The sequence below is a fragment of the Neofelis nebulosa genome, chromosome 10 (assembly GCF_028018385.1).
Source record: "Neofelis nebulosa isolate mNeoNeb1 chromosome 10, mNeoNeb1.pri, whole genome shotgun sequence".
Classification (NCBI taxonomy): domain Eukaryota; kingdom Metazoa; phylum Chordata; class Mammalia; order Carnivora; family Felidae; genus Neofelis; species Neofelis nebulosa.
The window spans coordinates 75276238-75285392 of NC_080791.1; the positions used below are offsets into that span (position 1 = coordinate 75276238).

The 9155-nt window shown below is 47.3% G+C and overlaps 1 protein-coding gene across 2 annotated transcripts in view; it reads left to right on the plus strand.

Moving 5' to 3' along the window:
- The window catches only part of NAV2 (neuron navigator 2), a 741392-nt gene that overhangs the window by 300572 nt on the left and 431665 nt on the right, over positions 1-9155 (plus strand). The gene's annotated exons all lie outside the window — the stretch shown is intronic.

Consider the following 9155-nt stretch of genomic DNA (forward strand, 5'->3'; position numbering starts at 1 on the left):
GCCTGTGCTTTCTTCTAGAGGTTTTATGGTTTGAGGTCTCACATTTAGGTCTCGTTTTATCCATTTTGAGTTTATTTTTGTGTGTGGTGTTCAAAAATGATCCACTTTCATTCTTTTGCATGTAGCTGTCCAGTTTTCCCAGCACCATTCATCAAAGTGACTGTCTTTTTCCCATTGTATATTCTTGCCTCCTTTATTATAGATTAATTGACATATAAACACGGGTTTGTTTCTGGGCTCTTTGATCTATGTGCCTACTTTTGTGCCAGTACCATACTGTTTTCATTACTACAGCTTTATAGTATGTCTTTAAATCTGGGATTGTAATACTTCCAGCTTTGTTCTTTTTTCTCGAGATTGCTTTGTTTATTCAGGGTCTTTGTGGTTCCAAACAAATTTTAGGATTATCTGTTCTAGTTCTTTGAAAAATATTGTTGGTACTTTGACAAGGATTGCATTAAATCTGTAGATTTCTTTGGGTAGTATAGACATTTTAACAATATTATTTCCTCCAATCCATGAGCATGAAATTCCTTTCCATTTGTTTGTGTCACCTTCAATTTCTTTCATCAGTGTTTTATAGATTTTGGAGTACAGAGTCTTTTACCTCCTTGGTTAAGTTTATTCTTAAGTACTTTATTCTTTTTGGTGCATTTGTAAATTGAATTGTTTTCTTAATTTTTCTTTCTGTTACTTCATTATTAGCATATAGAAATACAACAGATTTCTGTATGTTAATTTTGTATCCTGTGACTTTGCTGAATTAATTTAGTTCTGGTAGGGGTTTTTGGTGGAGTTTTTAGAGTTTTCTATATATAGTATTATTTCATCTGCAAATAGTGGAAGTTTTACTTTTGTCTTACCAATTTGGATGGCTTTTATTTCTTTTCCTTGTCTGATTGCTGTGGCAAGGACTTCTAGTATGTTGAATAAAAGTGGTGAGAGTGAACATTTTTGTCTCTTTCCTGAATTTAGGGGGAAAAAGCTCTCAATTTTTACCATTGAGTATGATGTTGGCTATGAGTTTTTCATATATGGACTTTATTATATTGAGGTATTTTCCCTCTAAACCTACTTTCCTGAGAATTTTATCATGAATGGATGTTGTACTTTGTCAAAGGCTTTTTCTGTATCTATTAATATGATCATATGGTTTTTATCCTTTCTCTTATTTTTGTGATGTATCATGTTGATTGATTTGGGAATACTGAACCACTCTTGCATCCCCAGAATAAATCCCACTTGATTGTGATGAATGATTTTTTTAATGTATTGCTGGATTTGGTTTGCTAATATTTTGTTGAGGATGTTTGCATCTATATACACCCGAGATAGTGGCCTGTAATTTTTCCTTGTTTGTTTGCTTGTTTATTTTTTGTAATGTCTTTATCTGGTTTTGGTATCAGGGTAATGCTGGCCTTGTAGAAGGAATTTGGAAGCTTTCCTTCCTCTTCTATTTTTTGGAATAGTTTGAGAAGAGTAGATATTAACTCCTCTTTAAATGTTTGGTAGAAGTCACCTTTGAAGCTGTCTGGGTCCTGGACTTCTCTTTGTTGGGAGTTCTTTGATTACTGACTCAATTTCATTACTGTTCAGATTGGTCTGTCCAGATTTTCTATTTTTTCCTGATTCAGTTTTGAAACGTATATATTTCTAGGAAGCTATCCATTCCTCTAGTTTGTTCCATTTGGTGACATATTATTTTTCATGATATTCTCTTATAATCCTTTATATTTTTGTGGTGTTGGTTGTTATGTTTCCTACTTTATTTCTGATTTTATTTATTTAAGTACTCTCTCTGTTTTTCTTGATGAGTCTAACTAAAGATTTATCAATTTTTCTTGTCAAGCAACCAGCTCCTGGTTTTATTGATCTGTTCTATTGTTCTTTTGAGTCTATATGAACCTGGCTGAGTGCTTGGAGCTTGGTTAGAGGGTCCTATCACATCCTGTTCTTTTTGTTTTAGTGAATTCTAGGTCATTCAACATCCTGTTAAGGTCAAGTGCCCACAAGTGGACTTGGGCTGCCCATGATGGCCCACAGTGGGTGGGATTCCTTCCTCCCTTGTCCTGGATGATGCCCAGTGGGTCAGACACGGAATCCCACTTGGCATCCAGATTTTAAGTTCCTCTAAAATATTAATCTAATCACATCACTTCCCTGATGTGATTCACTGATCACATCACTGATACACTCAGGAAAAAGTCCTAATGCTATCAGCTTGCCACAAGGTTCCATGTGATTCAGCTCCCACCCATGTAGATTAGGGACTCCAGTTCCTCCTCATCATGCCCATGTTGCACTCGATGACCCAGTATCTCTGAACCTCAGCCCCTTAGATGTGCACACATGCTTTGTCTGGCTTCTGCTTACACGCATGCTCCCTCTGTCTGGAGTACCATACACCCACACCTCCATATTTACCACCAGTAACCTCCCTTGCTGTGCTATATGTCTGCTTGGGCCTCACCTCCTCCAGGAAGTCTCAACCCTCAAAGTCTGAGTGTGTTGCCTCCTTGCCTAACCCTGAACTCACTGGGCAGTCTCAGCCTTGCTGAGCTCCAAGAGGAAGGGCACAGGCCTCTCCTCTTCATTGCTGTGTCCCTGGTGTCTCTCTTGGAACTCTATAGAGTGTAGGCTCAGTAAGTGCCCATAGAATGAGGTGCCCGCTTTTGCATTGCTCAGGGAGCTCTACGGAGAAGGAACAGTGTGCACGCTTCCATGGCATTCTAAGGAGACAGCTGTAGCCATGCTGTGGCTCCTCACCCCATGCTGCCCACAGCCCCACACTCAGGATGTATGGAGTCCTCAGGGGCCAGGCCAGCAGAAAGGGGCTGCTGACCAAGCATCTCTCTGACTCACTGGGCAGAGAAGGGAGGAGGCGGGTGCTAATTGCCTGATCCCTCCACACCCAAAGAAAGGCCCAGCCTTTGAAGCTGCAGCTGGGCCATGGAGGGGGTGGAAGCAGCCAATGAGGAGATGCCTTGGCTGTGGGCACCTCTGAGCCCACAGGAAATTATTAATAAAGAAATAACAACCGCGGAGCACTTTGTGTGGATAAATAATGACACCCTGTCTTCCCTGACAGCCTGGCCTAAGCACTTTCCAGCCACAATCTGGTTCATCCGGCCCCCTTGGAATGCCAGGGCAGATAATGGAGGAGCCCTGCGCGTCCTTCCAGCCCCCCTCCACCCTAGTGTAGCCTACCTGGCTAGGCCAGCCCTCCTGACTCCTGTCCTCAAAGCCCTTGCTGTGCCAAGATCTGGGGACTCCATCTAGTCTAAAGATGGCAAGTAGGTTACATCTCGCGCCTCAACTCCAAATGGGAACGGGGGGCTGGAACTTGGGTTGCAAGGTGTTTTGAAGCTGCATGCAAGCCTATCATAAAAGAGGGTGGTGGTCAGTTAGCACCCTTCACTATGCGTCTCTGATCTCGTTCTTGCGACCTGCCTTGTTAGGCATCGTTTGCTCTGTTCTTGTTTCACCAACAGCTTGTATATGCTTTACAAACTCATTACACATACTGAACGATCTCTAGCCCACGTGCGCACACATGCGCAGATCCATCCCTCCATGGCTCTGACGGTGTGAGCCCTTGGGTATCGTGTCCTTCATACAGGGCCCCTTACTTCGTTTTGTCTTTATGTCCCGTCCTTCAGCTGGGAATACCTCTTATTCATGGTGATTCTGGAAATTGTGTTCACCCTTTGAACTTAGCTCCTCCTTGAAATCTTCCTGACACTCTCTGCTCCAGCCTCGTGCTGGCATTGTTCACTCTCTGCTCTGTTCCTCCTTCTGCCTCCTGTCTTCTCCTGCGGCCAGATAAGCTCCTGGGGGTCGGACTAAACCCACTCATCCTAGTAGCTCCATTGCCCCATCTGCCCCTCAACACTGAGTTTCAACAGTTTAGAGCAGGAGTTGGCAATTTTTTTTCCGTAAAGGGCCAGATAGTAAATATTTTGGGCTTTTGCAGGGCCACATGTGGTGTCTGTTGTATGTTTGCATTTTCGTTTGTTTACAGCCCTGTAAAAATGTAGAAATCGTTCTTAGCTCAGAGGTCATACAAAAACAGGCCAAAGGCCACGGGCCGTAGTTTGCCAACTACTGATTTAGGTCAACAAATTTTCAGGTGCCGCTGCTGTGTGCTTAGCATGATTCTGTGTGTGGGAAACCCAAGGATGTCCAAAGCACAGCCCGTGTCCGCAGGGAACGCCCTGACTGGAGGGAGAGACACTCACCAATAGGCCACAGCGTGATGGTTGCCGCAAGACGACGGCGGGAATGCAGACTTTCCGGGGAGATTTTTGAGCTGAGCCTGAATGTCTAGGAATGAGATGGAAAGCAGGAGGAATGAGACAAGGCAGAGGGACCAGCAGGGTGAGGGCACAGAGGGGTGAGCCAGCCTTGCGTGTTCTGGGAACTCCGAGTGGAGGTGCTGGCCCAGTACCTGGCTCACATTAAGTGCCCACTGAGAGTGCAACGTGCCGAGCGGCTCCGTCACGTCAGCCAGCTCCACGCCAGGTCCTGAGCCTGTGCTCAAGAAACAGTCAGGATTGGGGCGCCTGGGTGGCTCAGTCGGTTAAGCGTCCGACTTCGGCTCAGGTCATGATCTCACGGTCCATGAGTTCGAGCCCCGCGTCGGGCTCTGTGCTGACAGCTCAGAGCCTGGAGCCTGTTTCAGATTCTGTGTCTCCCTCTCTCTGACCCTCCCCCGTTCATGCTCTCTCTGTCTCAAAAATAAATAAACGTTAAAAAAAAAATTAAAAAAAAAAAAAAAGAAACAGTCAGGATTTATGGGCGCCCGGGTGGCTCAGTCGGTTAAGTGTCTGACTCTGGACTTCAGCTCAGGTCACGATCTCACCGTTCGTAAGAATGAGCCCTGTGTGGGGCTCTGTGCTGACAGCATGGAGCCCGCCTGCGATGCTCTCTCTCCTTTCTCTGCCCCACCTCACTAGTGTACTTTCTCTCTCTCTCTCTCTCTCTCTCTCTCTCTCTCAAAATAAATAGATATTTTAAAAAAGAGAGAGATAGTATTTGGGTGGTTGCTTTTCTTCTCAGGATACTTTATTTTCATAAAGGCAGAGGGTGGGTCTACATCTGACCCTTGGCTGTGGGGCAGCCCACCGGGGTGCGAGTCAGTGAGAGTCAGAGGGGCACTGTCGGCCCTGGGTTCTATTCCCGGCTCTGTCACTAACTGACCTTGAGTGACCAAGCTATTCCACTTCTCTAAGTGTTGACCTTCTACCTGCAAAGCGGGCATGATGATGAGGCCTGCCTCTTGGCAGTGTTTTTGGGAATTAGTGAGTGTCTGGTAAATATCCTGCAAATGGTGACCAGCATTTGGGACCAGCATTTGGGCAGGAGGGATGCACTGAGGATTATTGGCACAGACCGGGTAGGAGCACATGGGGAAGGAGCCTAACAGAAGCTCAGAGCTGGCACATCCCGCACGAGCCAGGCCTAGGAGGGGCCTGCAGCCCGGCAGAGTGCCCTCCGTCTCGAAGTCAGGGACCAGGGGACCATGCGGCTCTAGGCCAGCAGGCATCTTCCAAGCAAGAAGATGTGTCTTAGCGAGGCAGACGGAGAGACAGGAGAAGTTTCTTATGGTGCAGAATGTGGATTTGTGAGTGTTTATATGTTTATTTGCCCTTGGCCTTTCCCAAAAAGGAGTTTGAGACAGGTTGCGACAAACTACATGTCTACGATATGATTGATGGAGAAGTCAGAAGCAGCCATAGCCCAAGAGCTGGATTAAACATTGGATTTAGCTCGGAACCTGTGAGCAGTTGAGGCATTAGCGGAGACGAGGGAGAGAAAGAACAAGGGACGAATACTGAGGACATAGCGAGCACCATTATCGTGGAGGGCATTTGCACGCAGCAACCCCGTGGCGATAAATACTATGATCTCCATTTACAGGACGAAGAAGTTAGAGAGACTATGTTGTGTTTTAAAAATATATTCCCGTATGCCTGTGTTTATTAAGCATCTACTACATAGCGGGCAGTGTGCTAAATGTCTCACACACAGGATTCTAATTCTTTTAATAATTCTCAGAAGTAAATATTATCGCTATCATCACTTAACAGACAAGGAACCATCCAAGATCAGAGAGGCGAAGTGATTTCCTCAACATCACACAGCCAGTAAGTGCCCAAGCCAAGATTCACACCCAGAGGAGTTTGGTTCTAAACCTCTTTCTTTCACCACCTTGTTAACCCAGCTTCTCCGAGAATAGCTTCCTCGGCACTAAATTCTATAAGAAATTTCTCACATAGACTCTTAACTAGGGGGAGAAGGGGACATTGAGTGACACAATAGGCAACTTTCCAGAAATCTCAGAATTGGTTTTAGATGGCGGGTTGAAAGTGTTTGTTCTTTGTCTTCGGTTTTGATAAACAGCATATATGGACCAAAGCCCTTGGCCCATGTCTTTTTCCTCCTGGGACCTGTTACCTTCCTTCCATGAGCAGCTAGGCCTGGGCACAGCAGGGCTCAGGGACAGGGACCTGGCATGCTTTCAGACAGGGGTGGGCAGCAGCTGTTCCAACAGTGCACCAGGACGATTTGAATTTACTAACCTGCCCTCCCCTTTCCCCTTCTTGGGGCTGTGTTTTTATGACCCTTCAGTTTGCTGCTTCTCGGGCCCCGGGTGCCTCCTCTGAGCGGACCCAGCCTTTTATGGCCATGGAGCTAATTAAGTAACAGCGACGCAGGAGCGCTTGGAGAGCAGCTCTGGTCCTCATCAGGCCTGGGCCAGGGAGCCAAGTGCCTCTGGCCTGGGCTGTGGAAGGAGCTCCCGGCTGAGTGTCCAGCTCTCCCTCGGCCCTGTCTCCTGCCGGTCCTGACTCACCTTCCCTGTTCCCTGTGATCAGGAACCCTTGAAGCCCCTTCTTCCGTGAGCTACCTAGAAACCTTCTGAGACTGGCTTGAGGATCACTGAGCCCCAAATGTCGTTTCCTTTTCCACGCTGGGGTAATTTTGGCACAAGAGGGATGTGAGGACAGGATCTCAGGGGGAACACATGCACGTGTCTTCTTCCCAGGAAGACCTCCCTTCTCGGGGCCAGCCTTTGGGCCAAGGGCCGCCCTTGACAGGCAGGAATGGTGCAGCCCCCAGCCAGCAGTTTTCCTCAGTGGAATGTTCTAAGCAACCAGCCCTGAAGGTGGAATTCCTCTGCTCCCTTCCTGCAGCTTTGGAGTGGCGAGTTTGTTCTCAGAGGTGTGGTCCCAGGCCAGGCTTACCTTCTCCAAGGGAAAAGTGGGGGCAGGCCCGGAAAGGAGCCTAAGTGGATATGTGGGGACAGCCGGAAGTTTCTGCTAGCGAGGTCACACAGACAAGCAGGCTTTCCTGAGTGTCAGGCTTCCTGGGTATTTCTTCAGTTCTCAGCCTGGAACCTCAGGCTTTCTACTCTCGGCCTCTGCCATCACCACGTCCCCCTCAGTCTCTCCTCCCCCAGCCCCAGGCCTACTGCCCTCCGTCCGATGTCACACTTCTCTCCTGGCCTCTTTGAAATGTGCTCCCTGTCCATAGTAGGATGCAGAAGCCCCTATAAGGGGAAGAGCCAGCCTGCCGAGGTTCAAATCTGGTGTAGACATTTGCCAAGCCTCAGTTTCCTCATCTACAAAATAGGGAAATAGTTGGACCACCTTGTGGAGGTGAGGATTAAGTAGGGAATCCTTGGAAAGAGCTCGGCAGGGTGCCTTGCAGAGAATAAGAACCTGAGATAAAGTGTGGCTCTTCCATTAGTCTCGGGCTTCTATCCCATCCCCCACGAGCCTGGCAGACCTCCCCATCACATCAGCACCCAGCTGCCTCCTTCCCTTGACTCAGCAGCAAAGCACAAAAGGCCCTATACCACTTGGCCATGGCCCTCTTTCACATTTCGTCTCTCACCCTTGCCACTCCTCTGGACTTCCCCAACTCTCTGCCATGCATATACACAGGAAACTGATCACTCGTTCCCCAAATGCCCTGATACCCTTGTAGGATATCTGTTCCTCCTTCCTGGTGTGCCCTCTCCTATTTCTTACTTGATAAACTCCTACAGATCTTGCAAGACTTACTTTAAATGCCCCCTTCTCAGAGAAGTCTTCCCTGCCCACCATTACACACACACACATACATTTCCTCACATTCCCTCACACACATACGCTCACATTCCCTGTAGGACATGCCTCCCCGTCTTTGGACCCCCACTGCACATCCCCCCTATATGAGGCATCACTGTAAATGAGTAGTCAGTGCGTGTACCTTTTCTGTCTCTTGGAGAATGGGGCCATGCCCTATTCCTGTATTCCTCCTGGCACAGGATATGGCACATTCTAGGTGTTCCATAAATACCTGTGGGACTAATGCATGCGTCACCATTCTCACTGAGGGATGCATGGTAGGAAGCTTTCTCCTATCCTCCAAATAAATCAGGGCCTCTCTGGATGGTCAGCATACCACCGGCGTGGCCATTCCCAGAATTCCTCCCCAAAGTTGCCCAAGACCCCCTTAAATTAATTGATGTTTGCACAGCAGTTCATAATTTATAAGTTTTTGCAAATAGTGTAATTAACAGTGGTAACAATACTCAGAATGCTAACATCTACCGAGTGCTTACTCTGTGCCATGCACTTGACATGCATTATTTCGCTTAATTCTTACCACCCTGTGAGGCAGATAGGGCTGTTACACCCATTTGACAGAGGTAGGAACTGAGACTCAGACTGAGAGTAGGGAAAATGGACCTTATCCTCGGGACCTTTGAGGCCAAACCCTGTGATCCTTCCATCTACCCTGAGGACCTGCTGCTAGGCCATCAGAGGCTACCAGGGTCCTCATTCCTCAGCTCACATTTCTGATTGAGCTCCTTGCCCGTGCTTTAGCTCCCCTATCCACTCCCTGCTCCAGGGCCTGGCCTCATGATAAGAGCAATGTGGGTTGCAGAATCTCCTGAACCCCAGTATATGATTAGAAAGAGAGCAGGCACTGGAGTATGACAATATTGAGTTCACAACTGGCTCTGGCACCTTCCATCTGTATGTCTGTGAGCAGGTGTCTTAGCCTCTCTGTGCATCTATATTTTCATTTGAAAAATGGGGAGAATATAACTAAGCCTAGTGGTTTGCTAAAAGGATTTAGAACCTAGCCCAACGCCTGGCTTACTG